Raw genomic sequence first — 17,300 nt, 5'->3', positions numbered from 1 at the left:
CTCAGTAGCCTAGGAGGCAGCTGAGAACTCCCCTTGGAGCAGTGCTAGTGAGCAACATGGCCAGGCTTGTTCCTGGCTTCAGGGCTGGGGCTGAAGCTGCATTTGATGGTAAATCTTGTACCTCCTACCACCACACTGGGGGATGTGTGGAAGGAACCTGAGAGGGTCCTGAGCACACAGACAAGCACTCTGTATAATCTGATGGGTAATAAAGGGGAAGGAAGCACAGTCCCTCAGCCTACCACACCCTCAGCCTCCTCTGCTTTGGCTGAGCTCCCAGTCTGTTCAGGTATCTCTTCCTTTAGGAAGCCCCTCCTGACTGCTTTTCTGTCTTCTAGATGAGGTTGGGTGCTACCCTTTCATTTTGCCCATGCAGTTTTGGTCCTTAACACAAGGCATCTGATTGGTCAGCAAGTTCCCATCTGCTCTGCCTGTGAGTCTATGCTGCCCAGCCTAAGTCTAGGACAGCTAGTATCAGGAGGTACACCTGGGATCCAGAACTGCATGGGGTAAGGAGGGGCAGGGGTTGGTGAACAGAGACATGGAGGAGAGAGAAGGCCAGAGGAAGAGATATTGCTGGAGAAAGCTACATCCTTGTCAGCAGGGCATCCATTGTCTCAACAACTAGCCAAAGGGAGAAGACATGGGACCAGTGTGGAGGTGGGATAGGAAGGATTGTCTGAATTGGCCAACTGAATCTCATGTGCCACTAAAATCAGAGAGCTTTTCCCATTGGTGGTCTGCAGAACACGTGACAAGTGAAGCTACTGGCTTTGAGAATGGAGGAAGGGGCCCCACACGCTTTGGGGTTTGGCCAGCCACCCCTCCAAAGCAGGGTTCTGGCCTCCCACTGCCAAAGAAGCAGGAGCCTTTTCCTGGCAGCCCGGCCTCAGCATCCTCTTGGATTTCCCTTGCTGCTTCCTCTCCTGCTGCAGCAGACCGGGCAGAGCTGCCTGCACACCATGACTCCACCCACACTCTTCTTTGCCCTACTCTTTATTCATCCAGCCTGCATGGCCTTAATGCTCTCTCTCTCTCTCTCTCTCTCTCTCTCTCTCTCTCTCTGTGTGTGTGTGTGTGTGTGTGTGTGTGTGTGTGTGTGTGTGTGTGCACCCAGCACTGCCACATGGTCCTAAGGCTAAAAGGCTTTTCTCCAAGATATCTTGCTGCCTGACTTTGTTTGGGAAGGGAAGACCCCCCCTCCCGCACTTGATCTTGCCCTTCGCTTATTCCTCTATCTGTCTTGCTTCCTCTGGTCCATGTGAACTGCTTTAGGACAAAGGTGGGCCTTGTTTATCTTTACTAGAGATGCTATGTAATTCCTGGAGACAGGGAACATTCAGGACACCATAACAAATTACCCGGGACTGTGCGGTTTAACAAGTACTTAGTTCCCCTGGCAGCAGGAATGATTGTAACCAGAGGACTTACATGGCCTGGTGCTGATGAGGACTCACCTCTTGCCTTGCAATGGTGGTTTTCTGCTGTGTCCTCACATGGAAAGCTGAGCGTGAGCAAGCTTTCCTGTCTCTGATGAGGAGATCTGTCCCACTGATGCCCATCTTCTGAAAGTCCTTCCTCTTAAAACAGACACACTGAGGGGTAGAATTCCAGCATATGAACTTAAAGGGTGCACATCAGAGGCCCCCATAACAGAGGGCAAGAGGCAGGGTGATGGGGGCATCTGGGACGTGCACCAATGATGTCCTGATGTCTGCTCTCTACAATTCTTAAAAGTTTTCTGATCACGTACAGATCTCTGTGCACACTTGAGACAGTAGTAGCCAATTTTAGCCAGGATCTTTAAATCCAACTGCTGACATTTACTAAGAAAGCACTTGGACCTTAGCAGTAACCCCAGGAGGCAAGGAGAATGCCAGAAGCTTCCGTAGCTCAGCTACTGCAGAAAAAAAAAAATGAATCCAAACGTGAACACAGGAAGCGGCTGGCCTCACATATGTCAGCTGGGTGAAATGGCTGTATGTGAGCGCCCCTCCCTGTCACCTGGCTCTGAAGCAAGTGTCATTAATCCTCTCTCTCTCTCTCTCTCTCTCTCTCTCTCTCTCTCTCTCTCTCTCTCTCTCTCTCTCTCTCTCTCTCTCTCGTTACAGATCATGGAAGAATGGCTTCCAGAAGAGGTGACCTCAAGTCAAATGGTGGGGTGGAGACCAGAACTGGTGTCAGCTGATGCCTGTGCCCCTCCTCACCCCCAGCAGAAGAAGCTTCCTGCATCACCCAAGATGATGGAGACCACCTTCCCCAAGCCATAGGAACTAGGATGCTGTCTCCAACTCCCCCACATAAAGGCTGCCCTGGTGCTCCTGTTCTGCATGCTTGGTCCCGGATGTATTCACTTCACTAGCTGTGGCCTGAATTGTGCCCCATCCTCTTAAAATTTGTGTGTTGAAGCCCCCAGATGTCGGAAGGTGTTTGCATTTGCAGACAAACATGGAAAAGAGCTCATGAACTTCCTGTTCTTTAAGGTGGTTTTTAGCTCACATAACTGATATCCTTATAAAAAGAGGAAACTCGGACACATGGAAGTACGGCAGAATCACAGACACACCCATGGGAACACCAGCCATTTTCAAGGCAAGAGAAGAGATCTCAGAAAAGACAAGCTTGCCAACTCCTTGGATTCTGACTTCCAGCCTTGAGAACTCTGAGACAGCAAATCTGTGACGTGTAACCCACTTAGCCCATGGAACACTCTTCTACAATCTTATAAAACTGATATGTTACTCTATTTTTCCTATCTTTGATATAAGGTGTCACTAAGTAGTCTAGGTTGTCCTAAAACTCATAATCCTCCTGCCTCTAACTCTTGAGTGCCAGTGTTACAGATATGTTCCACCATGCTTAGCTTATATTGCTCTAGTCTTTTTTTTCTCTCTGTTCATGTTTTGTTTCTGTTTGTTAGCTGTTTAGGAGGCATGGACTCACTCCATAGCCCTAATTAGGCTGGAGTTTGACTGCTGCAAAGGCGATTGCTACATAGACTAGGCAGGCCTCAAACTTGTGGCCCTCAACCTGCATCAGGCTTCCAAGTTCTGGGGTTACAGGCATGTGCCACCATCCCATCTAACCTAATCCTAATAAATAAATCCATAGGCTTCTACTGGACCATTATCAAAATAAGTTAAAGAAGGACAAATGACAGTCCTACATATGGGGAGGAGGTAGAACTTCTGGAATGCTCTTTCCTTTGGAAGACACAACAGCACAGCTACTTCAGAAAAACAATTCAGAAATTTGTCATGCAGCACTGTGTGGCTCGTAGATGGCCCATTGATTGCACTGAGTTGTTTAAATGAAGCATAGTTGCTCCAAGTTCTGCACAAAGACAGTCACAGCTTTATTTAGAAAGACTTAAAACTGAAAACAATCCAGGTCTCCTTCAACCGGTGAGAATCTGTGTGCTAAAGTAGTCCAGGGGGGGACAGTAAACAGTAAACAGACATCACTGAGCAGTAACATTGAACCACTCCTGACCTACATAGCAGCTTGGCTGGATCTCAGATGCATGGCACTAAGTGGACAAGGTCAGTCTTAGCAGGCTGTCACCTACACCCATGCACTTGCTGGGCACCCCACAAAGGCGAAATACCAGGGATAGATCAGTGTTTGCAGGGGCAAGGCTGGCATCAAGAAAGGCTGCATGGGATAGGTGGAGTTGTACAGCTGCTCTGGGTTTTCATGGCACCGGTGGTCATACAAACGAATACCTAGAAACATGCCACAAAGAGTGAGTTTAACTGTGTGGAAAATAAGACCACAATTTCAAAAACAAACTGCAAGCCATTTGAGACCTAGTGAGCTGCTGGAAGTTTCTCCCAGGTCCTCCCTCTGAAAGTCAGCCAGGATGACTTTTGCATTATCCCCCATCATTCCATGGAGAGGGCACTGACGGGAGCCCCATCAGAGCACTCACACACATATACCCATGTGTATAGCCCAGTGTGTACAGGTGATTTTAAGCCCTTTCAGACTTAGGTAGAAACTAATCCAGCTCCACTGGTGTGGTATGGGGGACATTGTCACCAGCCACCAGCCACCAGCTGCCAGCTTCAGCTCTGATACTCAGCCTATCTATGCCACAGAAGTTGCTGGCTATGGCCACCACAGTAACAGAGCAAAGCTGGCTTTATGCTGGCCCTTTGATTTCGCTAGCAAAAATGGGCAATGATCAGCCAAGAGATGGAGTGGTAAGAGACAGTACAAGAGCCTTTACTGTGGTTTCTGAGGGAACCAGCAAGCCTGCCGGACTAAGATGGGGCAAGATGGGCAAGTGGGAATCGTTTTAGTGGCTCTGGGTATGTGCTGTACCCAACTGTCCAGTACCGTGGCTCTGGAGTGAAAAGAGCAGAAGAGCGGTGGCCTAAAAGCAGAAGAAGGGCTCCGTATAAGGGCTTTGAACTGGTGGCTCAGGTATGAAAGGCTGAAGGCACACAGAGTACTTCCTGTCTCTGGGACTTGGTCCCTTTAGCATCAGTGAGTCCCCAAAGTATCAAAGCCTCAAGAGTACAGAATAAAAGGACACATGGAATATGACAAGCACTGAGCTGTGCCCTACTCCTTGACGTACTGGACACTGAACTCAGACCTGCACACAAGGCTAGTTTATAACATACTGGGAATTGAACTCAGGGGTTTGAGCTTGCTAGGTGAGCCCTCTCCTTACTCACTGAGCTACATGCCCAGCTGGAGTAAGGTTTTTAATCTCCTGCCTTTTCACTAAATAGCTGCATCACCTCCTGCAAGTGATGCGTCATCGTGTTTTCCTAAACTCCAGTACCCTCATTTCCAAAGCAAGGCTTATTGTCGAGATTAAATGAAGCCTAGGGTTGTACTCAATGGTAGAGTTCTTGCCTGGTGCTCATGAGACTTTAGGTTCCATTTCCAGCCCTGTAAAAACAGAGAGAGCAAACAGATTAAATGAAATAACTGCCTGCCATTTTGAACACTGTACCCAGCACGTAGCAAGTTCTTAGACTGTCAAATGTTCACTGCTCATCAAAATAATACTTGTCTCTGTGAGTTCCAGATAACCCCTCACTCAAATTGGGGAAAGATGTCGGCTGTCAGCATCTCAGGAAGAATCCCCAGAAAGTTTATTAGACTTGTGGGAAGGCGCAGGCCTGACCCTCACAGCCTTGGCAGCCAACAGGCTTTTAAGTTTGAGCCATATGCTTTTAAGGCAGATTTTGAATACTGTCCAAGCTGGGCAGAACCTGTGCTCTGGGTTCTCTTGTTTAGGAAGCATAGTAAGGTCAGCATATTAGCGTGAGTAGCAATGGGATTTTTGATCTAGAGGAGAAACGCCTTAGGGGGCTTGTGTCCGAACCGGCAAGAATTCCCAAGACTGAGTCACCCCACTTACTCATTTTCAGAGTCCCAGTTCTATTTGAGCACTCAGATGAAAGAGAATGCTTTGTCTCAGGCCGTGAAAGGCAGGTGTTCCAAGGTTATTAATAATAATATTGTTAGTGTTAGGTTTATTAGGAAAGTTAAGTCATGGACGCAGTTCCTAATGAATGCATCGCTAATAAGAGTGAGGCAGAATATGACACAGCAATTTAAGTGGGATGGCCAACTGCTCCAATTTGAGGCAAGGGGTATTTTAGAAAAATTAGAACTTCCTATTTAAAAACCAAAACAGTTTAAGATACAGAACTTTCAAGAAAGCCCTAAGCAAATTAGGTCCAATTGCCCATTGACCAGTCTGGATTCAAGACCAGAAACCCTTTGCATAGCATATGTAATATGTAAGGCCTTTGTTTTTACAGACAACACACACACACAGAGAGAGAGAGAGAGAGAGAGAAAGACAGAGACAGAGACAGAGACAGAGACAGAGACAGAGACAGAGACAGAGACAGAGAGATAGAGTGACATGAGACAGAGACAGAGACAGTGGGTGGTGGCAGAAAGCCCAAATGTTTCCTATAGGTTGTTTGGAATTTTAAAAGAACTTGTTTTGGGCTGAAGAGATAGTTCCATGGTTAAACACACTGGCTGCTCTTCCAGAGGTCCTGAGTTCAATTCCCAGCAACCACACAGCCTCTGTAATACAATCTGATTTCCCCTTCCAGTGCGCATGAAAACAGAACACTCATATATGTAAAATAAATAAGTAATAACCAAAACACTATGAATGTAACATTTATATAATTCCTGATTGTTTTGTGGTTCTTCTTGCTGTATGTAGTGTATTGTATTTATGTATTTAAAAAACTGTAAAAAAAATCATATAAAAATGAAATTGATGACTTATTTAAAAAATAAATAAGTAAGTAAAACTTAAAAAAAAGAATTTGTTTTAAGTAACATGAATGTCAAACTATGTAAGTTAGAAAAGCTATAGAACAGTATGGGTGGCCTTTGGGAGCTGCAGGTCAGGCATCTTGTGGAGCAGTGTCATCCTTTCACTGAAATGTGACTTGGGCCTTTGCCAAGGGTGCTGGGAAGGGCCTAGGGGGAACATCAGACTGCATCAGAAATAAGGCCCCGGAGCCTCATACTTGGGGAGAAGCCTGACACCCTAAAGCAGCCAGACTCTTTTGTCGTTGTGTTTGTTGGTTTTTCTCTTCTGTGTGAAGAAAAGCTGAGCTAGAACCAAGTGAGCAATTGAGCTCAAAGGTAGATGTTCCCTGACCCGCCTTTTGTAGCCAGCAGCTCTCCCCCACTGCCTTGGGAGGGCAGGTCCACTGTCAGGGCCACTTTGCAGAGATGAAGAGTTAAGAGGGCAATAGGGATCCTAAAAGAAAAGTGAGAACCATGAGGAGACAGGCAGTGTGAGAACACAGGCCTCTTTCCTGCCTCCCCACGCAGGCTACTCAGAATCTCCCAGAGTCATTCCGCAACTGGACACTCAAGCCACGCTGACGGTAAACAAGAACCATCCGTAGCTGCTTGGGTTTGTCCTGGGGGAGATGGGAAAGGAAGATAGTCCTTGAGCCCAGGGCAGAAGCTCAAGTTTCTCCCAGACACCCTTTGCCCCCTGGCATTCCAGATGGGTGCTAGTCCAGAAGGCTCTCCTCTCAGCAGGCTTTGCAGAAACTCCACAGGCTTCCTAGGCTTCCTCTACCTGTTCCCAGGCCCCCTGCAAGGCCCTGACAACCTGATCTTATCTCTCCGACTGTGGAATTTTCCCACAGGCAGAAAGGGTCAGCTGTGTGGTCTGGGCACCGAGGGGCAGGCCCCACTCCGTGTGCTATGGAATATCTTTGTGGAGATTATACCTGCTCCGCCCCAATGTTCGGAATGTACCAGTGACTCTAAGTGGCAGATGCCACTGTGGCCTGACCAATAAGGTTACTGAAAATCACATATACTTCCACTTGACCGGGCTGCTGCAAGCTGGAGATGGGTGCAAATTCAGGTACCCTGTCACCTTGAACTAGTTGGTCTGAGATGCCACATCTTTGTGACTTACATGAATCGTCTTCATGACCTTTGCCCCCGCTGTGTTCTACCAGGATAGCTGTATAATTTTTAAAGCCATTTGTTTTGTTTTCTCTAATAATTGGAGAGAGGTATTGATAAGGATAGATGGGGAAGATCTGTATGTGGATATTCTACTTAGAAGTGACTACGAACAAGCATACAATGTGCATTCTGCAATAATAAGAACGGGTAGTCTCCAACGGCACGCAGTCACGTGGGTGAATCGAGAACAGTCAGCTGAGGTGGGGAAACTGGCACCCCCAGTTCTATTGATTTTGGCAGTGCATTAATTAAACAAAACCAGCCCTGCAGATCAGAGTCAGGAGGGCGTCCTGCAGAGGAGAAACGGAGTAGGCAGTGACACAGAAAGCTGTTTCCTAAATTGAAAATGGCCTTTGGATCAGGTGTGGGTTTCACAGATTGTTCAGTTTGCAATAAACTCAGTTTAATGCCCAGTTAACAGTAGCTATGGTGATAAGCTACAATAACACACTAACACACATACACAAACACACACACACGCGCGCGCGCAGAAACACAGCAAACATTATTGCGCTACTCAGTTCTACCCAGAAACCCTGTCTAGGACGTAAGCCTGTAGACAGCTTAGAGCAACTGGGTGCATACAGGGCTTGAAGCCTTCTTACCCTTTCAGGCTGATGGCCTGGAGGACCAGAAAGGAAGTAGTTTCTCCACTAGGTACGGCTTGCTGACTTTGTCCTGACACTTGGGAAAACACTTCTCCCAGGTGCCGGTAAGTGCTTAAAATGAAGCACAGGTGAAGAGCTGGGCGGGCCATTCTTGGGACAGGAGGCAGGTGAACCTTAGGCTCCAGTGCGGAGCAACTGCTGGGGATACGTCGGTGGCAGGCCTTGCTAGTGGCTGTGGCACAGGCGAGGAACTGGCTTTGGGGTCTTTGTCTGCTTCCCATCACACCCCCCAGGTCTGGACTGGGCTTTGGCCTGTTTACCCTGTTGGCCTTCCTGGCTGGCTTAGAAATTGAATGGGTGCTGTCACCATCACAGGGTAAAGGGAGCTGATGGGAAGGGTTAGACATGTGACTTGGTGTCACTTGGGTGAAACCCACCATCACCCACTCCCCTAAGCTCCCATCCCAGCTTCCACAGAAAACCTCTTGTGCCAGGACCTGACTTAATCCCACCAGACCCCTCGGGCATCCCCAGCACCAAAAGGCTGAGCAAGGAGCCAACTACCCCCCTTTTAAGCTCTTTTGTATTAAGCGTTAATGATTAAATAGGGTTCCTCCATTAACCCCGAGCAGGCCTTTGTCTCCTGACCAAGGGGAAATCTCCTGCTTTGAAATGCCACATAAAAATGATAAATGTCCCCTTTCTCCCTCCCAGGGTCGCTAGGCCCTAGTATTCTTTTAACATTTGAGAGGGCAACACAGGGTACACCTTGTTTAAACACAAAAGCACTAGGGCCAGTCTGGGCTGGGCTGTGCAGTCAGGCCAGGGTGGACCCCCACCCCCACCCTAGGAGAGAAGTGCATGCCAGCCATAGGGACTCTGGGACAGTGAAGGGAGCCCAGAAAAATCACTGCAGTGTGGCGGCTAAGAGCACTTGAAGGCCCAGCAGCATGGATCTTTCAGTAGGCTGGGTGACGCCTCAAGCTGCAAAGCTTGACTGTGAGAACAGGAGAAGAGATGAGGGCACTAATTGTCTGTCCAGCAAGCTCTTCACAGCGTGGGATGGTCCCAGCCCACCAAGTCTTTCCTTGGCTCCTTAGGAGTACAGAGCCTTACCCACCTGGTGGCATAGGACTGTAATCCCACTTGCTAGGGAAACTAAAGCAGGAGAGTTACAAGTTCAAGGCCCCCGGCATCTGAGGGAGACCTGTCTCAAATTAAAAATGACTGAGAGAGAGAGAGAGAGAGAGAGAGAGAGAGAGAGAGAGAGAGAGAGAGAGAGAGAGAGAGAGAGCAAGAGAGAGAATAGTGTGTAACTGCTAATTTAATTCTCAAGGGATTTTGGAAGCCTAGGCTACAAGAGGCACCAACCCAGCCACCCACTCAGAACCTTTTCTAGCAGAGCTTAGAATAACCAGAGCCAGTATCCTGAAAGCCTGAACCACATCTAGCTGAGCTAGAGCACTGGGAAGCACCCTTATCCAGAGAATAGCATCAGCTACCACTGCCTCCCACGTCAGTCTCTGCGCCACTCCAGCTCCAGGAAAAAGGGCAGAGCTGAAGGGCCCCAGCTCTCTCTGCACCCACAGCCCTCAAGTCCTCTGTGACACCAGGAAAGGGTTAATGTGGGGCTTTGTCACCGCATAAATCTGTATTTATCTGCTGCAAAGTAAGCTATTTAGGGTTCTGATTTACTATCCTTGGTTTTCATAAAAGTCAGTCATTCCCAGTAAAAGAATGTGGGTTAGATTTATAGGATCTGAGTTAGTGTTTAAAGCCCAAAGCTGCCCTATGACTCACCCTCCATAATGTTTTTGCTCTAGTTCAGAGATATTCGTGTGCAAAGAGAAAGATTCAGATCTCTGCCCTGAAAAATAAGACTTTTCGGGGGGAACTAATTATAATGGCGTCAATTGTACTACGCTTGTAAACTTACAGTCAGCAGGCCCCCCTGGAGCCTGTTTTCCAAGGGTTTTATTCCATAATAAAATGTGCTCTGGTTTGCAGCTTGGCATATAAGGCCTCCGCTGGTATGAGCAAATGTTTTTTTTCCCTACCAAATTATTAGAAATAAACAGCCCACCAGTGGAAAGGCAAAAAAAAAAAAAAAAAAAAAAAAAAAAAAAAAAAAAAAAGAAAGAAAGAAGAAAGAAAAAAATTATAAGAAGGAAAATAAATCTTGGAATGTTTGCAGTTAGTGATGTTAATAGAGTCTGTGAATTAGCTGCACAGTCCAACTGGCTACATGGAGCCAACCTGGTATTTTTATTTTCATTTCAGTTTGTGTTTTGCCAGTGTGAAATGGGGTCAAGGCAAGACAGCATGGAAAAAAAGACTTTGATGTCCCTTTGAAAAATATTTGGTACTGTGACTTCATGGTATTTAGTGTCCTTCTACACACACCCCCCCCACTCGGCCCTCCCCACAACCCCCTCCCATCCCCAGCCTCCAGCTTGATGAACTGCCTGTCAGGCCCATGACCATCACACATAATAAAATATAGCCATCATCAACAAACCTCTCTCCAACGTCCTCCCCTCCCCCAACAACTACGTCAGAACTGGAGGCAGAGTGGCCCACAATGTAAAGTGAAAATGCCGATCAAGATAACCAAACAAGATAAAGGAAAACAGCCTTGTAAACTTTCTCCAAAGCAAAGCTAAAGAGAAGGGGTGCAAGTGCAGGAGGAGGGGTGGGGCCGAGGTCATATGGACTGGGCTGCTGGCCAGTCCAAATAGCCTGGGCTAGGAGGGCAAGGCTTGCCAGGGGGTTGCGAAACAGAACAATGCAACAGCCAGGTCAAGAAGAACAGCAGAGAGTGTTGGTCCCAGAATGGATTCAAGCCTTCCTTCCTGGTGTTCCAGTTTTCATTCAAACGTTCTGTGGATAAGGGGGAAGACTTAAGAGGAACAGAGCCGGAAAGTGTTTGGCTGCAGGCCTACAGTGGGTGGGTCAGATGAATGTGACGTGACTGAGACAGGTCAGGGAGCAGGTAAGGTGACTGCATAGACTGTATAGACTGGCGGCTACGTCTAGCCTGCTTGTATTTCAGTGTGTCTGGGCCTCTTCCTCAGCTGGCCTAACTCTTACCTTCATGTGAGGCCTTGTGGTAGGTTTTTCCTCAGTGATGGACAAATCCAATGTCCACTGATGTCAGGGGGACAGAGAATGTGCACGCAGGCTACTCCAGCACCCCAGCTAGAAAAAAAACAGCAGAATCTACACAAGACACCCTGAGACCAGGTTCTTAGCACAAAGGAGATTTATTTGCCCCAGAGGAACAAAGCTCAGGGGATAAGAAACAAAACCAGGAGACAGAGGATGAAGGAGAAGAGAGAAGGAAAAAGGCAGAGGGGGAAGAGATTATTTGTCTCAGAAAGACAGAGGATTGCCACTGGATAGAGAAGAGACAGATGTGGTCCATAGGCAGGCTATACAGAAAAAAAGGGAAACCCTGTGTTAGGTAGAGTTTGTTTGTGTTGACTGGGCGTGAGAGCCAAAGGGGACCAAAGGGAGCTTTTGATTGCTGGACTTCAATACTTTGATAGCTGGACCTTGGTGGTCAACCTCAGGAGGAGAAAGTGGCCAAATAAGGGAACAGCTCTTGGTGGCTAGCTAGAGGAATGTAATCTAACAGTTTTTTATGAAGAAGAGGAGTGGGGGAAGGACCAGGCCTGCCAGAGAGCCATATTTGCCATGCTTGGGCCTGCTGCAGCCCTACAAGAGCAGCAGATGAGGGTTCTGCAGATGAGGGAAAAGCAGGAGAGGCTTTGGGGAGGAGGTGAGATTTCCACAGACTCTGAAGACTCAGTAGGGGTTTGACAGCTAGAGGAGAGGAGCCAGAATTAACTGAGGAAGAAAGAAGAACAAATGGACATGTTTAGAAGCAGGCTGTTGGCCTATTCTGGAAGAAGCCATGGACACCCTGGACTCCTCATGGGAAGGTATGAGGGATGAACAGGGCAGGCTGGGACTGTGGCTAGGGAGAGATAAGCCTGCAAAGTAGCTGACGACTCTAGACTCAATCCTGCCAGTACTGTGGGGTCTTCCTTGGCACTCAGATGAGAGTGAATGCCCTTACTGATGGTTCCAGGCTTTGGGCCCCTTCTCCCCCTATTAGGGCACTTCTTACTCTACAGCACAGTGCCTTGCAGTCTTCCCTATGTGACCACGAGCCCCTGAGAGTTTTGATCACTAATCTAACATGCTAAATCCAGAGCACAGTAGGCCTTCAAGGTGCAGGATGAGTAAAGTTATTAATATGTTTGTGGCAACAAACTGAAGAGCTATAAGATCTATAGCAGATGAGAGAAAGCTTGGAGTCAAAGCTTAGCCCTTAGGTCTGAGGGTAGACCAGGAAGCCATGGTCCAGGGTCAGACAGTGAGGGCTTAGGTTTTGTTGGATGTGAATACAAAAGGATGAGGGGGAGGGTTCAGGAATGGGGCTTGGGGAGAGCTATGACAGTGCCCAAATAGTTCAGGCATGATGGTGACAGATGCTCACAGGGAAGGGGTAAGAGCCTTGGACTTGAAATTGCTGCATTCAAATGATTCGTGCCTCTCCTAATAGATCCCTAGTAGAAACCTAGCCCAGAGCTGCACTCATTGTGCAGAGAGTGCACACAGAAAGCCTAGAGCAGAGCTGAAAGGTAGCCTGTTTGGGGGAGAAGGAACATGAGACACTAAATCTAAACCCTTTTCCTGTGATCTCCATCTTCCTTCCCCATCGCAACAGAAATGTCTTTGGACTCACAGTGAGGCAGCCAATGCTCCCCTGACCTTGTTCCTAAAGCAGCATAAATCAGGAGCTCATTAGAGATGTCAAAGTTGCCCTTTCCAAGTACATTGGGAAACAGCCCCGTCACCAGAAACCTTGAGCTTTGTGTCCCTTTGTGATGAACAGCCCATCCTTCTACGGCCCTGTGAGTTAGCTCTTTTGCACTGATGCCCACTGTCCAGTGTGTGAGCATCATACAAATCATTGTCTGCTTGTGAGTTGGAGCTGCTGGGGAGGGACTGTCGGAGCTTAAGCAGAGGAGTCGATCCTAACTGCTTTAGAGATGGCAGGGGAACAGAAGATGACAGGCAGACGAGACAAGGATAGGGCTGGGATGGAGGGAAGGGCAGAAGGCAGAGGTTATAAACTGGGACAAGTTGGTCTCAACCTGAGCCTGGGAAAAGAGTGGGACTGAATGTGGGCATCATGAACTGTGTGGGACACACTTGGTTATTGCTAGGACTTCTACCTGGAGACCTGGTGTTCTTAAGAGGTGGGTGGAGAGGGAATGAAGGTCTTGGCTAAGATTTCTCCATATAGCTCAGAAGGCACACAGGAAAGACACACAGATGGTCAATGATGCAGGAGACATTTGGTGTCAACATTCATTAAAGACAGTAAGTCAATCAAAACTATGTAGATTATAGCTTTTCACATCCACTGTGTGGTTAAAAAATTCAAAGCAGGTATTGCGAAGGATGCAGGGGAACTCTCAGTGCTGGGTGCTATAGGAAATGGTACCCTCCCTCCAGAAAACATCCTTGTCACTTTCTCAAAATACCATCGGTAGACTAATCACAGGACCCAGCCACTCCATGTACAGGCACGTTCCCAAGAAAAATGAAAGCAAGTATCCACACAAAATATCATGCACAGATGCTCACAGGAGCCTTATTCATAATAGCCCCATCACAGAAATAACCCAAACGTCCAATCAGCTAATGGGTTAATTAAAAAGTGGTCTGTCCCTTTGGCATCATGTGATTCAACCACTAGAATAAATGATGTGCTGATAAATGTCAGCACATTAGCATTGGAAACACTGCGCCATGTGGAAGAAGCCAGGCAAGTGGCCATGTGCTACATGATTCAATTGATATGGAAATGTCTAAAATAGGCAAATCCATAGAGACAGAAGGACTAGTGGTTGCTTAAACCTGAGAGGCAGCATTATGAGTGAAGGGTGAATATGGCAGTTATTAGTGATTGTTCCTAACAGAGTCTAAGCTCTGGGCATGCCCGGGAGATGGTTTCTAGTGGGTTAAATGAGGAAGACCTCAATACGGGCAGCATAGGCAGCACGTTTCATGGGCTAGCATCCCAGACTACATAAAAGGGAGAGAGAGCTGAGCACCCGCCCTCTCCGTTCTCTGAGCATGAGTACAGTGAAAGCAGCTGCCTTGTGCTCCTGGGTCACCACAGTGTGTGGTACGCTCAGACTGAGCCAAAATTGGCCCTTCTTCCTTTAAGCTGCTCCTTGTTAGATATATTGTCACAACAACAAGAAGGAAAGCTAATACAGTGTTTCTTTGGGGTTGTAAATATGTTCACCACACTGACTGGCTGCAGAGATCCTCGCACAGCTCTGTGAGTGGTCTGGAAACCCTGCACAAGAGCATAGACTAGAATGAATTCCACACTGTGTGTTGTTATCCAAGAAAGCAGTGTTTAAAAGCATCACGCCACAGAGACCAAAAACCCATGATTTAGCAGGATTTTTCCAACTCTAAACACATGCCACCTTCTCGGTTATATCAGACCCACAATGATGAAGGGCAGGAGACCCTCCTGGGAGTGTGTAAATATATAGGTTCAGTTGAGATAGGTGGGATTCAAGATTTATGCCCTTAGCAGGCTTTCCAAATGAGTAGAGAAAGGATAGTCTGGGGCGCAGGTGGGAAAACATGGCTGCTCTGCACAGCTCTTAAGCATCTCAGAGTCCCAGCTGGGCATTCATGAGTTTAGAGGAAGTAGCTGCTTTGGAGCCCGGATGTTCTCTATAGGGCATTCTATAGTCTTTTGAGATATGTATAGAGCAATGCTTCTCAACCTTCCTAATGCTACGGCCCTTTAATGTCAGTCCCTCATGTTATGGCTACCCCAACCATAACAGTTTTTGTGGTTACTTCGTAACTGTAATTTTGTTAGTGTTATTAGTACTAATATAATTATCTGTGTTTTCTGATGGTCTTAGGCAAGCCATGTCAATGGGTCATTTGACCCCCTAAAGGGGTCTTGCCCCCGCAGGGTTGAAAATGGCTGGTATAGAATAAAAGGGGGAGAGAACCACAGAGGGAGGATGCTAGGGTGGAAAGTGGGCTAGAGACCATCCGAGGGAGGGTGCATATGTGGAGAAGAACGCAAAAGCCTTGTGGAAACGCCTCAAAAGAAGAGAGAATAAACACTCCTACAGTAGCTGAGCCGTCCACCTACACTGGGTTTGCAGGGTACCTTGCTTTATTGTGGAGTGTAATCCTTGAGAGAAAGAGTACACCGGTGAACCTGAGGTAACTTCGGCTCTCTGGGGCTTCTTTAATCTCAACAAGCTTGGAATTCACCCAGCGCTAGAGGTTAAGTTTCAGTCTTTTTGTGCTGTTACATCTTTGTTCCCTCTCCATTCTCCTTGAAGTGGAAATGATTGATGCTTAAGTAACTTCGCCTGTTGAGTAATATTTATTCAGACTCCAGGAGAACAAGATAGGGCTTAAAAACAGAGGTGAAAATTTTCCCCTTTGAACGGCTCAAGTTGAGCCTTTGAAAGTCAAGTGTATTCCCAGTTGCGCAGTATAATAAAGATGGAGGAGCCAGCAGGCGAGAGGTCTCCCGCAGATGATCGATGTACATTGGTTAAGTAGGGGCTCAAACAGTCTCCTGAAGCCACCTGAGCTGAAGCCCCTGGCTATAAATATTGACTGAGTCCTGGATGGTTCTCAGAATATCTCACGTCTTTGGCTGAGCCTTTCAAAGCCAGGAACTGGAGGGCTTGGTAAACACGCTTTTAAAGCCCCGAGAAACGACCCTTGGCTTCTAAACTCTCTTTAGATAACACCAGACCTCCTTCCTCGGAGTGAAGTGAAAACCGGCCAGGAAATTAAAGTGCCCTCAACACCAGTGGTGATGCGATTGTCCCCTTGTGCGTGCATGGACCCTTCACAATTGTCAGCTCAAGTCTCCTATGTGCTAGTGGCCAGGACTCAAACCATAGAAATAGCACAGGACAGCATCGTTGGATTTCCAAGTCTGTATGTGTACACAAGCATTCACAGGAGACTGAGTATGTAGAAGGCAGAGAACACGTTGTATGCCATCTGTCACCATCTACTTTTTATTCCCTTCTGGTTTTTTTTCTTTCTGAGGCAAGGTGTCCCATCAGCCTGGAGCTCACCAATTAACCTGGATGGACAGCCTAGTGAGCCCTGTACCTACCTGTATCTACCACGCCCGTAATAGGATTATAAGTGTGCGCGCCTGTGTTAAGCTGTTTTAGGTGGCCTCTGGGCACACTCAGATCCCCGTGCTTGCACAACAAGTGCATAACTAGATGATCCCTCATCTCTGCCTGGCCTTAAGATCTATAGTTGCCCGCACAATGTCAGGGTGAAGTCATCTTTGCTAAGACACCCCGACCAGCTGCTTGGGTAATCAGTGAAACTGAACGCTGAAGATGAAGTACAGAAAGGAAACAGGAGAAGTTAGGGTTTCCTTCTGTCTTGGATGGTCTGTTATCACCAAGCATTTGCCTTGTGGGGAGGCAGCCCTCTCCTCTGATGGGGCATGTGGTGTGGAAGGAAGAGACAGAATCTTCCTGTGTACCCCACCCATTCCCTCACCCATGCCTCTTTCCCTAGCCCACAAAGGAAGAAAAGACCACCTGTACTGAAAGGACCACCCACTCTCTGCCATCTGTGCCAGTGCATTAGGCCCAGTGAAAGAGGGAAGGAAGCTGAGAAACTTGTCCAGAGCCTCCAAATGATGCAGGCAGAGTCGACGACCACACTCTGCCAAGCCAGGGTAAACAAGTCCTTAATAGTTCCTGCCTCACAAATATGTCTGTCAGATATTGGGCCAGAAGGCTGAAGATGATGCTCCAACATTATAGAGAGTTTTGGGTGACTGCTCAGGCAGCAAACTGTCTCTGCCATCTTCTCATTCGGAAAGCTAATAACCTGCACTCCTGGCACACTCATATCATCAATTTTATTCCTTCTCAAGCCTCTGATGGGATTTAAGACCAGATAGTTTAGTTTTACAATTAAGCTTAGTTTTTGGGGTTAAGATGTTTTTAGGTCTAGATAGATGCTTTAAGTTGATAATGACAAGATATGATAGATATTGATTTACATTCAGAATTTTAAACTCACTAAGATAGGAAAGATGTTTTCTTCAAGGCTGTCAAATACAAATAGTCAAAACACTAAGAATGTAAC

The sequence above is a fragment of the Acomys russatus genome, chromosome 5, assembly GCF_903995435.1.
Source record: "Acomys russatus chromosome 5, mAcoRus1.1, whole genome shotgun sequence".
NCBI lineage: Eukaryota > Metazoa > Chordata > Mammalia > Rodentia > Muridae > Acomys > Acomys russatus.
Note: the sequence above shows the minus strand (reverse complement) of the source record.